At 39.9% G+C, this 15,987-nt stretch overlaps 1 long non-coding RNA gene across 1 annotated transcript in view; it reads right to left on the bottom strand.

Moving 5' to 3' along the window:
* LOC145407859 (uncharacterized) overlaps positions 1 to 14,421 on the bottom strand; it is a 75,767-nt gene extending 61,346 nt beyond the window's left edge. Inside the window, exon 1 of the long non-coding RNA XR_013898802.1 lies at positions 14,363 to 14,421. This is a non-coding gene — a long non-coding RNA (uncharacterized LOC145407859). The remainder of the gene's footprint in view (positions 1 to 14,362) is intronic.
* Positions 14,422 to 15,987: the final 1,566 nt, after the last annotated feature.

The raw sequence follows: 15,987 nt of genomic DNA, 5'->3' as shown, positions 1-15,987 counted from the left end.
GAGTCTCACCTGCCTTTGTAGAAATTCGCTTTTGATTAGGAGACGATGTCCGTAGTTTCGCTGGCCACCAAATAATGTCATAAAAGACTTTGTAGTAACTTGTAGAGAAGTTTTGTTGTTTAGTTGTCACTCTAGATTTCTTGTAGTAGGAATTAAAGACGAATACAGTGAGTTGGTTTTAATTTATTATCTTCAGAGAAATCTAAGTTGAGCAGGTTATGTCTTACAGAGACAATATAATAAGTAAGTCTAGTTGAGCCCCTCTTTCTTGTTCACTCTCTCCACTACCTGTCGGTTCTAATGCTAGCCTCCTTCTGCCTCTCTGCTTCCTAAATTCTGGTGAAACAGGGGTCATGTCACGTGTGTTACACTGTGGTTGGAAAGTCCCAGAAACATGTGTGTGTGAGTATGTGTGTATGTCACTAGGCTTTGTTCGCCTGCTATCTCGCTGACACACTACCTACATCATCCCCTGACTTTGCTACTTCCTGTGTATCGTCAACATTTCCTCAGTTAACTTGCAAGATCATTTCCCTTTCCCAGGCTTGCATGGAGCTGTCAAACTATCTATTTATCTATCTATTATGATTTGTAATTATAATATGGACTCATAACATTGCTCGGCCACGCTGCTGAAGGTCCTCCGACAGCAATCATCATTGACACATGCAAATCAATTAGTACATAATATTGATTATAATATTGTATACATATAATATTCATAGTAAATTGCAATGATCCAGTAATATTACATTTTAAACAAGTTGTATACATATTTGAATAAATGTACTAAAGATAAACTGTTTAATTGTACTACAGTATGTACGTGGGTTATTGTAGTGAAATGCATACAGGCAAGAGGAAAGAAAAAGTTTAAAATTAAGATTATGGTAAGAGTTATTAATATTTCATTTAAAGTTAATGGTACTGGTATGCCATACTTCTATATCATGGGTCATTCTTTTTTGCATATATATATATATATAATTATTACTATATAAAAAATATGTACACTTCATTCAGGGGGGTTAACTTGGATGTTAACTCTCCCCCCACTAAATACTGATTCCAAATTTGCAATTCTTGCATGCATTCTGTGCATTGCGAACAGCAGTACTGCAAATACAATGCAGAAGATTATAAAGACAGCAGGTGCTAGGCTATACACATAATATGGGGTGAACATACTCAAACTCAAATCTTCCCAGGGCTTCATTGTTTCATTGATCTGGTGCATAGCTTCAAACTTAGGTGAAATCAACTTAATACTTGTGCTCATGTTTAAGTCCATATCAGGCAGTGGGTGGAAATGTTTGTGTGTATGATTGAGGATGGCGTAGTCATTGATGGTGGATAAAGTAGACATGGCTCTTGTAAATACCACAGAGTCGTCTGGTGTTATGTATAATCCTGAGTCTGAAGTATGAGATGGTGGTATATCTGGAAAGACTATGTAAACTGATGTGTTAGGGGTGAAATAAAAAAAACTGTGAGTGTCCAATGCGTTGATGGTGTACAAGTTTATCTGGAGCAAAGTGAAGTTGCAATAATTATGAATATTGTCATTTCTGATGATAGCCATTTCACAAGGGACTGTATCAGTAGGCTGAAACGTGAAAATGTACGCAGGAAAAAGATGAACAGCATGTAAGGATGTGCGGCACTTTAGTTCAATCGCTGATTCACTTGCGAAAGTGACAGTGTTCCGTCTCTTGGAGAACATGATGAGTTCGGTGTCTGTGTTGATGTTGATGATTATCAAAGTGTTGTTATTTTTAGAGGGGAAGGGGTGTACTTGGTATACTGTGAAGGTATCTTCAGTTATGAATGGTACATGAACTACTACTGATGTTGGTGTTAGTGTTGCTTCAAAATATGGATAATATTGCCTGAATTCCCTACTGCGGAACAAAGGCTTCAATTTATGTTTATGTATGAATTGACTAATTATCTGACGTAGGTCATGAACTGGGAGTAAGTCAATTGTGATCTTGCTATCACCAGCATTCGAAAATCCTTGAATAAGTGCCCTGTAACGATCTCTAGTGTTGTCTAATTGTAGTAGAATCGTGTCTATATGTTCTGTGATGATGGAAAAGTGTTGGAAGAATGTAATGTTTCCTTCCATTTTATTTATTTTACCTACACTTTCGAGAGCTATGTTTTCTGCCTTTTTCAGATTTTTCACAATTGTCTTCATTGCTGAGTTCTGTCCTGTGATGAATTTATCTTGGTATGTTAGTATCTGAGATATTTTATTAAATTTGTTGTTTATTTCTTTAAGGTCATCCTCTGTAGCCAATCCAAAGACGTTCCCAAGAACTGCGCCACCAAGGTCGAACAAACCGCGCTATTGGTGAGTACGTATGATGTTGTTCCTGTCGCTCAGTACCTCCATTCCATTAGATGGGAGATCTTGGATCAGGATGAGCATAGTTGACTTTGCCTGTTCTAGTTTCCATTTCGCTAACTTCACTATTTCATTCACTTCCTTTGTGTTATGTCCTTGTGAAACATAGCTTCCTATCATGAAGTCCAGGGTTCACATAGGCTTCGCGAGATTGTCTAGATAAGAAGGTAATTCATACAAGTAATCTAGACTTATTTCAGTACTCATGACGTCCATTACGATTGAAGTCGTGGCCGTTGGAGCTATGAGGCATCCTTGTCGTACTATGTGTTGGGGGTCTAAATGCGCATATCCTCTTGTTATGTAGAGGAGAATCCATAGCATAAGTCCCTTCATCGTAACCTAAAGAAAAAAAAATCTATTAATTTCCTAATATGGTCATGCTGTGGTCGATGATAGTGATGATATGCGTTACGGTTGATTGTTATTTCATTTATAGAAGGAGTTTAAATCGATATTTAAATCTCGTAAATGATGTACTGTAGGTTTTATTGGAACAGTTGCACCTATGTTTGATTGTTTGGTATATGACCTTAATTTCTTTTTGTAATCATTGTTGTTTTCTTGCTTGGTTTCTTGAGGTACGTTCGCCTGTTCGGTTGTATACGATGCTGAATAAATATTGGATAATTCCCTTGAAACTCGTTTTAAATGGTCAATATGAACTTGTTTCTCTTCGCCAGTGTACAGTGACTTAATTAAAACTTTTTTTTTATGCGAGGAAGAAGGAACTAAAGGCCATGAGCCCGCAGTAACAGTTCCCTCCAAAAGAAAAACAAAATACAATAGAGAGCTAAATTCAAGATCCGATCATTTTGAGATGCCTGGACACACTGCATTTGAAAGACTTTTATGTTAATTACTCTGTATGGGCCCTTAAATTTTGGGGATAATTTATTGTCTCTCGTATGAATGATACCATAAACAATGTTTCCTAAGTTGATAGGTGAATCTCTTGCCTTCTTGTTAAATGCCTTCGTCATTTCTTCCTTGGACATCGTTAATTATTTTTTGACTCTTTTGTGTATCTCCAGCAATTCACGTAAACGGAGTTTAGAGTAATCATCGCAATTGTATATGGGCAGACTGTCACCTTCTAGGAGCTCATATGGTAGTTTTTAATCTGTCCCATATATAATGAAATGTGGTGTGTCACCTATGGATTTATTTATAGATCCATTAATTGAGGCTTCTACTCTGGGAATCCAATCATCCCAGCTGCATAATTTTCACTGAGAATGTGTCGCCGCACATTTAATACTTTTTTGTTTTGTCTCTCTACTAACCCATTCGATGCTGGGTGATAGGCTAAAACGTTAACCTTTTTGATATTGTATTGTTTACATATTTCTTGTAAGATCTCAGAATTAAATTCTCCTCCATTATCACTTATTAGTACCTATGGGGTAGTAAAGCGACGTATCACATTATCTGTTATTGCCTTTGCTACTGTCTCTGCTGTCTTATTTTTAATTGGAGCTAAAATGACATAAAGGGAAAAAAGGATCCGTTGCTACGAATAGGTATAAGTTATTATTGTATGATAATGGCATCTTGAATAAATCAACAGCGACAACGTCCCATGATTGATGTGGTACAGGGTAAATACCCATCGGTGCTGGTGTGATTCGGTATCCTTTGTGTTTTGCATATGATTCGCATCTGTCTATATGATTGTTTATATCTTTTCGTAATGGGCTTGTTTGGATGTCTTATCCTTTCCAGGATGTCCTGCATGTGGGCTATCGTGTATCGTTCGTAATACGTGGGGTATCATGTCATTAGGTACTACCAACTGGTTAGTATTTCTTTGGCGTTTTGGTTGTTTAGAGTTTATCTTGCATAATGTATTACTCACCATTGTGAATTGTTCGAGTGGTACATGCAGTTTGGGTAATTGTATGTCATCTCCACTTTCAAACTTGTATATAACTTTAGACCATATTGGGTCAAGTCTTTGTGCTTTTGCGATATCCTCGTGGTTTGGGATATTACCTTTGAGATCTAATGCTGCGACCTGAATTGTGTTCGGGTTCCTAGATATTGCGTCAGCTACTATGTTCATTTTACCTTGTATATAATGAATTAGAAAATTGTAGTTTTCAACTGTACATTTCCATCTTGCTCTCCTCCCAGAAAGGAGTTTTTCTTTAAACATACCCACTAGTGGTTTATGGTCGGTGAATAAGTGGATTTCGTAATCATATACCAAATCTCGAAACTTTTGTCATGCAAAAACCACTGGAAGTGCCTCTAAGTCTGTAGTGCAATAATTTTTCTCTGCACCTCTTGTTTGTCTGCTGGCAAATGTAATTGGTTGATTTTTTCCTCTTTTTTCTTCCTGCATCAGTACAGCCCCTAATCCTTTAACTGATGCGTCTGTACAAATAAGAAATGATTTTGTGTAATTTGGATATGCTAAACAAGGTGCATTTGTTAGTTTAATTTGTAGATTGTTAAATGCCCTTCTCTGTTCTTCTTCTCATTGGAATATAGCATCTTTTTTGAGTACTTGGAATAGAGGAAAGGCTACATGAGAGAATTGTTGTACGAATGACGTATAGTACCCAGCCAGACCTAAAAATTGTCTAACTTCGTCAGTCGTTGTGGGTTCAGAAAAATCTCTCACTGCCTGTATTTTGTCATCAGTGGTGTGAATACCATTAGAACTTAATTTGTGGCCTAAGAAATTTATTTCCTTAAAGCAAAATTTGCATTTAGAAAGCTTAATTTTTAAACCAGCATCACTAAGCTTTTGTAAGAGTAAGTCTAATTTCCTGAGATGATCCTTAATATTCTTCGTTGCGATTATAATATCGTCAAGGTAAACAAATAATCCTTGTCCTAAAATTCCGGACAATACGTAATTCATAAGACGCTGGAATGTGCCTGGGGCTGTCCTCAGTCCCATCGGCATCCTTGTATATTGGTAATGGCCTCTGTTTGTGGATAAGGCAGTGTATTTACGTGACTTCTCCGAAACCTTGTATCTGATAATAGCCGTTTAGGAGATTGATGGTTGAGAATATGTTATTCTCAGGTCCAATATTCTGTAGAACGTCGCTTAGCAATGGCATGGGAAATCGGTCTGTGATTGTGTGATTGTTTAGTTTACGGTAATCTACTACCGCACGCATTTCTCCATTTCGTTTGGGCACGAAGAATAATGGGGCATTCCACGGGGAGACTGAAGGCTCAATAATTCCAAGTTTTAACATTTCATCGACATACTGATTTGCAAGTGTACGTTGGGAGTGTGGGATGCGGTAAGCTGGTACGAAAATTGGTGGTGTTTCTGGGTACACATTAATCATGTGATTAATCAGGTTAGTAAACCCTAATTGTTCTGCGGGTAATGCTACGCTGTCCCTGTGTGTTTCCAGCAGGGTTAACAAATCATTTTCTTCATCAAATTCACCTGAGTGAATTCAATTCTCTTATATGCTTTCTCTATCCGTAGATTTTATCTCACTTGTCACTCCAGCTATAACTATTTCCTTCACAGGGGCCGGACATTTTTCAGTATTAACTATGCAAGTCCCCTTTTTCAACTGAACTTCCTCATTCATGTGATTAATTATGAATATCTGAGTTTGCCCTTCGTCGTTCATCTGACATAATGCGTTTTCTACTGACAATCCCTTTTCTTTACATAATTCTTCTAAGATAAGAATAGTACTATTCCGTAATTTGCTCTTTATGGTAACTTTCATTTAGGAATTAGGTGGTATAACTAAATCATTGGTGAGATGGGCTGGAAAAACTGATAAATCAGTACTGTTATCTGGGTCACTAATTCTGGAGGATGGGGCTGCTGGTGGGAGTGGATCTATACACTCATCTGTTTGTGTATGTTTGTTTAAGCCTTTAATATTACCAATTCTTTTTGGTTCTCTTTTACTAATCGGTGAGGGCTCTGATGGTATTTCCTCTATGAATTCATTGTCAAAGTCTATTCCATTCATTTGTGCGAGTATAGTTATGTTCTCTGCTCTCATGGATCTTAAGGCCAGTAACATATGATCTTTAATTGCTAAGTTTTCAACGATATGGAAAAATGCAGAGAATGGTCTTGTAGTCTCTGTGCAACTGATATTTAACCTTATCATACCTTTCACTATAATTTGTTTTCCATCAACCGTATATAAATCTAAATCAGCTTCTTCCAGAAAAGTTACTTTCTTCTTAATTTTAAGAATTCTATTTATTTCTTCATGTGTTATTAAGTTCACTGGAGAGCCTGTATCTAAAAATAAGGAAACGTTTTGATCCTCACATTCAGCTGGTATCAAGATACACTCATTTCCCAGCATGCTTCCTATGTGAATTTTAGACTTGTTTTTATTTACATTTGTTCGTTTTTTGTCATGACTTGGTCTTCCCCCGATTTGAACATAGACACAATTTTTTCTACTGTTTTGCAGTCACTGGTCCAGTGCCCTTGGTATTTATGATGCCTACAATAAGGACCAAATCCTTGTGTCTTTTGTCTTTCCTCTTTTGCTTTGATAAAGCATTCATACCTTGTGTGTCCTGGTTTTGCACAATAATGACATAGAATGGACCTATCGCTTGACTGTAACCTACGAGGTGACTTCCCATAAGTAGTGTTGTTTATGGCGCGAGACCTGATCGGGCTGCATGAAAACTTATGAAACTGCCTGTAGGCTGGTGTTTGTGATCGAACCCTCGCCAAGTTTGGTTGTTTGCTCTGCCTGCTTTCGGGTCGTAATCGATTTTGTTCTCTGTTTGGGGTCGGTGTAGATGTTTTCACAGCTGATACAATCTCAGGTACTCTCATTCTACTAGAATGTGCAGGTGTGTCGATCATAACTGCTTTACTGCACTGCATTTCTACCTAATTCATTAAGTGTAGTAAGCACATGCCTGGGGTGTATGCGATCGTCTTGACGATCTTAAGGGTCCTATCAGGTAATTTACACAAGGCAGCTACATAACCAATGATGTCCACGACGAGGTCTGGGGACATCTTTCCATCATGTTATCCAATTTGAGTTTTCCAAAGTAACTAACATGTTCTTTTGATTGTGGAGACATCAGCAGTTATTTCACTGAGCACATGGTTTGTAGTGTGCTCCCTTACAAGATCCACAATCTTATGTAATTCTGGAATTATTCCTTGCAAGAAGTTCATACCTCCAGAAAATTTCTTCAAAAATTCAGTTTTAAATTCATCATATGTCCTAACCTTGAGGGGCTTATCAGATCTCAATAAATTGCTTGCTGGACATCTTTCTTGGATTATGCATGATGAAAAAATGGCAATTTTCTCTTGTTCGTTGAGTATGTGGCGCTTGATGAACATTTGTTCGCACTGACTGACTAATGAAATGACATCAATGTGATCATTTTCTGTGCCAGAGAATTTTGGGGCAGTTTTATCTTCATGGTAAACGCACACATGAATTGGGGATGTTAGATCCGCGATATTTGTTTCGTGATTCATTTTCACTGTTTGCTCTGTTAATTTAACTTGGACTTGTTTATCGTTGCGTGAGGGAATGGTGGAATATATTCGGCCGGAACGGTGAGCCCTGTTAAGTGTATTGGCATACGTGTGCAAGTCAGCGACCAAGTCCTCACTTGCTACGTCAGATTGGGTTTCCCACTTATCATCTGGAACTGACGTATTTGTTTCATGGTATTTAATTTGTAGTGAGGTTTGTACAAGTGGTGTGTTGCCTTGGTGCTCTCTAAATTGTGAATCTTTTGTTGGAGCTAATTGTGTTTCATCTGGTAATAACACGGGTGGTGGCAAAAATATCCCTGTCATTAAGATATGGTGATATGAAATACGCCTTTTGGTTAGTTATGTCCTAGCTAAATAGATGAGTAAATGAGTTGTAATAAATGATAGATAGTGAGTGTATAAGTGTATATATGGAAATAAGTAAAGAAGTTGAATATACCTAATTTTAGCACTGAGAAGAAATGATTAAGTATAATTTCACCCACTTGATACAGATCGGAGAGGCGTGTCGATGCAACTGTCGATCTCGGAAGAAAAATGCAGGGTTGATTGAAGATCTCTTGATAATTCTAGTGCTTTATTGATGGACGATATTATTCCGGAAATTCCATGGCCTTGTGCTTGTGGTGGTTAACAGCTGTCTCAGGCAAACCTCAGCATAGAACATCGAATTTCCAACTCAATACTGTGGAAATAAATGAGTATGAGTAGGAGCTATGTGAATAATGAATAATGAGTAGTGGATGAGAAGTGCCTTGTGTCAGTCACACGTTGCTTGGCATGGCCCTAAGTCAGCAAACTGGTGTTGTGATGTCATCTCAGCACATGGTGACGTTGGCTTCGCACACTGGTAGCCGTGGTGAATACTGAGTAGCGATGTGTAACCTGGGTGAAGAAAGGTGAGTAAGTCGCACTATAAATGTGGCTCTAGTGTTTTGCTTCGTGTCTTGACCTCTGTGTCAGCGATGGAGGTAGGCAGGAGAGAGTGGTGGGGGTTTGTGTGGTTGTTGCTTTGGTCGTTCCTCTTCTTTAATTGCTTTGTTTTTTATTCTTCTTGCTGGTTCTTGAAGTTACGTGAATTTTATAGAGTTGTTTTTTAGACTTGTAGGCTATTTGCATTGTTGGCTGTATTTTGTAGGAATTCACTGTAGAACTGAAGCTAATCTTGTAGAGTCTCACCTGCTTTTGTAGAAATTCGCTTTTGATTCGGAGACGATGTCCGTAGTTTCGCTGGCCACCAAATAATGTCATAAAAGACTTTGTAGTAACTTGTAGAGAAGTTTTGTTGTTTAGTTGTCACTCTCGATTTCTTGTAGTAGAAATTAAAGATGAATACAGTGAGTTGATCTTAATTTATTATATTCAGAGAAATCTAAGATGAGCAGGGTATGTCGTACAGAGACAATATAATAAGTAAGTCTAGTTGAGCCCCTCTTTCTTGTTCACTCTCTCCACTACCTATCGGTTCTAATGCTAGCCTCCTTCTGCCTCTCTGCTTCCTAAATTCTGGTGAAACAGGGGTCGTGTCACGTGTGTTACACTGTGGTTGGAAAGTTCCAGAAACCTGTGTGTGAGTATGTGTGTATGTCACTAGGCTTTGTTCGCCTGCTATCTCGCTGACACACTACCTACATCATCCCCTGACTTTGCTACTTCCTATGTATCGTCAACATTTCCTCAGTTAACTTGCAAGATCATTTCCCTTTCCCAGGCTTGCATGGAGCTGTCTGTCTGTCTATTTATCTTTCTATCTATTATGATTTGTAATTATAATATGGTCTCATAACAACAAAACAGATTTTTCCTTATATGGTCATAACTCGTGAGGTATAGACAATATGGCAATATTACCTATACGGGCATCAACTACGACACATACTCTATCTTTCTGTGTGATAGGAAGCCAATCCACCTGGTAGTTTACGATATACAGGCCCAGACAAAAAGACGAACGGACAGGGGAGATTCCTATATCCCCAACATATGGAATAATGTGAGGATAATAACAGTGATAATGATGACAATAATAATAATAATAATAATAATAATAATAATAAATAATAATAATAATAATAATAATAATAATAGGAGTAGTGGTAGTAATTCCCTGTGGCGGGGGGGAAACAATCTGGCCGCACTGTGGGGTGGTACTACTACTCTGCGGCCAGTTTCTGTTAGGAAGAATACTGCCACCGTATTCCCTGCGTGTCGTAAAAGGCGACTAAAAGGGGCGGGGTGAGGGGACTAGGGACCCCTTCCTCTGTTTTTTATTCCTAAAAAGAGACAGGCCAGAGAAAGGGATGAGGGATGGAGTAGTCCCCATACCCTGAAGACTGGGTCTATGAATGTGCGTGGATGTAGTACGACTGAGGCTACAAGGGAGGAGATTGGGAGAATGTTTGTGAGAAGAAAGTTGGATGTGTTAGCTTAGAGTGAAACGAAGATGAAAGAGAAGGGTGAGTCTATGTTTGGAAGTGTGAATGGAAGATTGTCAAGTGTTGATAGACGAAGGGTAAGAGAAGGTGTGGCCTTGTTAGTGAGTCCGAAAGCACAGCAGTGTGTGATGGAATGGAAGGAGGTGTCATCGAGACTGGCGTGGGTGAAAGCGAAATTTGAACGAGAGTTGTGGGTGTTTGTGAGTGCATATGGGCCTGGAAGTGAAAGGGATGAAGAAGAGAGGAAGTCTTTCTGGAATGATGTTGATGAGTGTCTACAGAGTTTTGACGCGAATGTGAATTTGGTAATGATGGGAGATCTGAATGCTAGAGTGGGAAATGTAGCAGTTGAAGGTGTAGTTGGTATGCATGGTGTGCCTGGAAGAAATGAAAATGGGGAACGAATGATAGCGATGTGTGCTGAGCGAGAGATGGTGATTGGAAATACACTGTTTCAGAAAAAAGGTATTTATAAGTATACATGGGTGAGACAGGAGGGTGGAAGGGTTGTTGATAGAGCTTTGATGGACTATGTGGTTGTGTCTAGAAATGTAATAGGAAGATTGTTGGATGTGAGAGTTCTGAGAGGAGAGGGTAGAAGTATGTCTGACCACTACCTGGTGGAGGGAAAGTTAAGAGTAGGTAAGAGATGGATGAGAGCTTGGAGGGTTAGGTGTGGCAGGGAGGTTTTGAAAGTGAGTGAGTTGGATAAAAGAGAGAAAAAGATAGAGTATCAGGAGAAATTGAAAGATGAGTGGAACGCAGTGAAAGATCGGGAACATGGCAGTGTGGAGTAGGAATGGCAGTTGTTTAAGAGTCCTGTGGTGGGGCATGCAGAAGAGGTGTGTGATGTGAGACGTGTGGGTGGTGGTGTAAGAAAAGGAAGTGAATGGTGGTGCGAGGAAGTAAGTATGGCTGTGGCTGAGAAGAGACGTGCATTTGAAGTGTGGCTGCAGAGGAAGGATGACGTGTCATATGAGAGGTATAAGGAAAAGAGGAATAGGGCGAGAAGGGCCGTGCGTGATGCTAAAGTGGGAGCAGATGAGAGATGGGGTAGGCGTCTGACAGAGAATTTTCAACAGAATAAGAAAATGTTTTGGAATGAGGTGAAAAGGGTGCGAAAGGGAGAGTCTGGGAAGGAAGAATGAGTAAAAGCAGAGGATGGAAGGATGTTAATTGAGATGGATGCAGTAAGGAAGAGATGGGCAGAGTATTTTGAAAGATTGTTAAATGTAGAGGAGGAAAGGGTGGCTGAGATTGTGGCAGAAGGATGGGTGCAAGGAATAAATGTGTTGGGAGAGTTGAATGATTCTTCAATCACGAAGGAGGAAGTGGAGAAGGCAGTAAAGGAGATGAAAACAGGGATAGCTGCAGGTATGGATGGGTGTGCTGTGGAATGCCTGAAGGGTGGTGGAGTGACTATTGTTGACTGGTTAGTAAGACTGATGAATGTGTGCTTTGTGATAGGTATGGTGCCAATTGACTGGGCAAGTGCTTGTGTGGTCCCGTTGTATAAAGGCAAGGGTGATAAGCATGAATGTACTAGCTTTAGGGGTATAAGTCTGTTGAGTGTTGTAGGTAAGGTGTATGGCAGAGTGTTAATTATGAGTGTTAGAGAGGGTACAGAGGGAGTGATTGGTGATGAGCAGTGTGGCTTTAGGAGAGGGAGGGGATGCGTGGATCAGGTGTTTGCTGTGAGACAAGTGTGTGAAAAGTATTTAGAGAAAGGCACGGATGTGTTTTGGGCATTTATGGATTTAGAGAAAGCGTATGATAGAATTGATAGGGAGGCTTTGTGGACTGTTTTAAGATTGTATGGACTTGATGGTAGGTTACTAAAAGGGGTGAAAAGTTTTTATGTAAACAGAAGAGCGCGTGTAAGAGTGGAAAATGCTGTGAGTAATTGGTTTCCCGTGAGAGTGAGGCTGAGACAGGGATGTGTGATGTCGCCTTGGTTGTTTTATATTTACATTAATGGTGTTGTAAGGGAGGTGAATGCAAGAGTTTTAGGTGGTCTAAGTCTTGTGAATGTTGATGGTGGGGAGTGGAATCTGAAGCAGCTGCTGTTTGCAGATGATACTGCACTTGTGGCTGATTCAAAGGAGAGATTGAGGTTGGTAGATGGTAGGGATATGAATATAGTTTTGAATGGCGAGTTGCTTGAGGAGGTAGACTGTTTTAAATATCTAGGGTCACATGTTGCTGTGCATGGAAGAATAGATGAAGAAATGAAGTTTAGAATAAATGAAGTAGGAAAGGTGCTGGGAGGAATGAAAAAAGTGTTTAGATGTCGTTTGCTTAGAATGGATGTAAAGAGAAGGCTGTATGAGGGTGTTGTGGTACCGACTGCGTTATATGGGGCTGAAACATGGAATATGGGTGTAGCAGAGAGGAAAAGTTTGAATGTAATGGAGATGAGGTGTCTGAGGAGTATGTGTGGAGTGATGCGTATGGATCGAGTGCGAAATGATGAAGTGCGAAGGAGAACTGGAGTTGTTCGGGAGATGGCTGGTAGAGTTGAGCAGAGGGTGTTGCGATGGTTTGGGCATATGGAAATGGGAGAAATGGAGTTCCCCCGAGCTAAGCCCTGTATTGGACTATATAGCCCTGCTAGGGTTACAGGAGGGAGCTACCCCTCCCGGCACGGCAGCCCGGGCGAGGCTCGAACTTGCAATCCCCCGATCACAAGTCCAGCGCGTTACCACTGTGCTACCGCGCCCCCCTTGGGCATATGGAGAGAATGGATAATGAGCGAATGGTGAAAAAGATAACTAGATCTGATGTGAGAGGTGTAAGGTTGAGAGGAAGACCACGAATAGGATGGATGGACAGTGTGAAGAGAGCACTGGATGCGAGAGGGATGTCTGTTTAGCAAGGAAAAGTGGCTGTGCGTGACAGAAATAAATGGAGAGAAATTGTGAATGAATAAATGATGACGCAGCCCTGAGGGGATATTCTCCCGCATTTGGTCTGATCAGCTAGTCAGGTCAGATGCGGGTAAGGGGGATGGGTCTGTTATGATGTGGCAGGGGTAAACCAGCTCTGCTATCGGGCCCTGCTGCGAATGTCACTGATTGCATTGAGCAATTGACCCTTGTGCGGTGTGGTGCGGTGAGGATCTGTCCGTTCTCCCCTTTGGGGCTAAGATGCGAATGAATATGTTTTAATGGATGAGTAAATGGGGAGTGTGTCGTCCTGTCTCGGCTACCTGCTTTTCCTTGGGGGAAGCAGCCTAGGTATATAGAATAGAATAGTAGTAGTAATGATACTACTAATACTAATACTGCTCCTCCTCCTCCTCCTCCTACTACTACTACTACTACTACTTCTACTACTACTACTAATAATAATAATAATGTGAAAAATACAGCAAAACATTATATACTGTATATAAGAAGAAAAAAGACACGGACCGAAGAAAAAGGAAATGTGTGTGTGTGTGTGTGTGTGTGTGTGTGTGTGTGTGTGTGTGTGTGTGTGTGTGTGTATGAAAAGGAGCAACGTTATACATAACATATTTTTTATTCTTATTGGCATAGTACGCTTCGCAACAGCTCTTTTTTTAGCGATCTATTATTATTATTATTATTATTATTATATTATTGTGATTATTATTATTATTATTATTATTATTATTATTATTATTATGATTATTATTATTATCGTTATTACTATTATTATTATTATGATGATGATTATTATTATCGTTATCATTATTATTATTTTTTTTTCATAAAACATCTTTGCATTATTGAGCGGTATTTATATTGTTTAATATTGAAACAGGTTGCATTAAGGTAAGAGGATATCAATGTGCAATGATCAGAATAAACCGCTGAGGAAAATGTGCAACGAAATCTCAGTTTAAAATTCCCTTTCGACATCGGTACTTTGCATCTACATGACACGAGCGGATATTGATGTGTGGACAGAATAAATCGCTAGTGGAGGGGTATAACGAAACTTCAAAAGGTATCAAACTTCACAAATCTCAAAAAAAAAAAAAAAATCAGTTAATTACTATACCTGAACTCAAAGCAGGAAGAACAGTCAGTAAGATGCAGAGCAGAGCGAAAGGAGCCATGGCGTTCAACCACCTTGGTGTCAGGGTCCACACTGAATTCCCAGAATCCCAGTTTCCCACACTCTCCAGTCGCCACACTTGTGGCGGCTGGCCCAGCAGCCACAAGTGTGGTAAGGGGGCGGAGCTAGTGACGTCATAATAGTTAGCCAATCAGGACACAGATGGGACTCTCATATACTGCTATATCGAGAATTATTGTTATTGTTTATTCGGTGTTAATAAAAGTATTAGGAATAACACTAAAATTCCTCACTTTTATTTATTTTTACGAAGTGCTCAGTCTACTAATAAACCTTAACAAGTCCCTAGAAAAAAAGTCATTTTTAAGATGTGTTACTACGGAGCTCAATGGGGGTGAAGACACCTCTCTTTATACACACCGAAAAATTGCCCCCTTATATTGAAAACTGTGTATATTATGAAGATGCAGCAGTTTGTGTCCCACTTGGATCCTATTAATAAGGTGACCAGAGTCCCGCTTTTAGGTGGGACAGTCCCGCTTTTTGGACGTCCGTCCCGCTTTTTTAATTGTGACTAGAATGTCCCGCTATTTGAGTAAATTTTCTTAATTGTCTCGCTTTTAGAAACTTACTATTGCAATAGATATAACATGACCTTCTTTTATGAAATTAGGATGAATTAGAAAAATTATGCATAATCCTAACCAAATGAAATACCGAATTATTAATATAAAATCTGTAATGCTCACTAGCTTGTAACTTTGGTCGACCCATTCACTGTACCGTACGGTATGTTTGGAGTTCGTAGGAGACGTTAGTGTTTGATTAGCAGCCTCAGTTTGAGGTGTAGCGCAGCAGCGGTCTCTGTCACATTAGTCAATATCTATCTGTCTATATATCTGTCTATCTATCTATCTACATCTATCTAGGCTATATCTCTCTATCTGTCTATCTATCTGTCTATATATATGACACAAACCCGCACGCACGAGCGCGCGCGCGCGTCCCGCTTTTAGCTCCAAAAAATCTGGTCACCTTACTTATTAATGTATGAGAGAGAGAGAGAGAGAGAGAGGGGGGGGAGGGAGGGATGGGAGGAAAACTAAACATAATTCCTCCATGTCCTTCTCCCGTTCCATTTCCCCCCCCCCCCACTTTGCAGCTCTCTCTCCAAGTTAAAGTGAAAAGAGATAGATGATGATAGTGGAGGTAGAAAGCAATCATGATCATTCTTTGTTTTTATCCTCTTCCCCATCATCATCGTCACCATCATCATCATCATCATCATCATCATCATAACCATTATCATTATCGTCACCATCCTCCTCCTCCTCCTCCTCATCATCATCATCATCATCACTACATCATCCACAGGGACGAATTCTGTATTGGACCCGCTAGCCAGCCTGACCCAAAAACGGCACCCCCATCCCCTCCAGCCACCGTAACTAGACCTGTCCCCACAATGAGACGGTTCAGGACCACGGTATTGACACTCCTAGGGTCAAGAGGGAACGAAATGGCGGCAGCTGGAACCAAAATGGCGTCAGCGGGAACACAGGAACTAGAGCTGTTTCGAACGTGAAACCACTACTACTACTACTACT

The sequence above is a fragment of the Coenobita brevimanus genome, chromosome 74 (genome assembly GCF_032717465.1).
Source record: "Coenobita brevimanus isolate Jiangsu-jjx chromosome 74, ASM3271746v2, whole genome shotgun sequence".
In the NCBI taxonomy this organism is placed as follows: domain Eukaryota; kingdom Metazoa; phylum Arthropoda; class Malacostraca; order Decapoda; family Coenobitidae; genus Coenobita; species Coenobita brevimanus.
The sequence above is the reverse complement of the archived record's forward strand: the minus strand, read 5'-3'. Positions and strand labels throughout refer to the sequence as shown.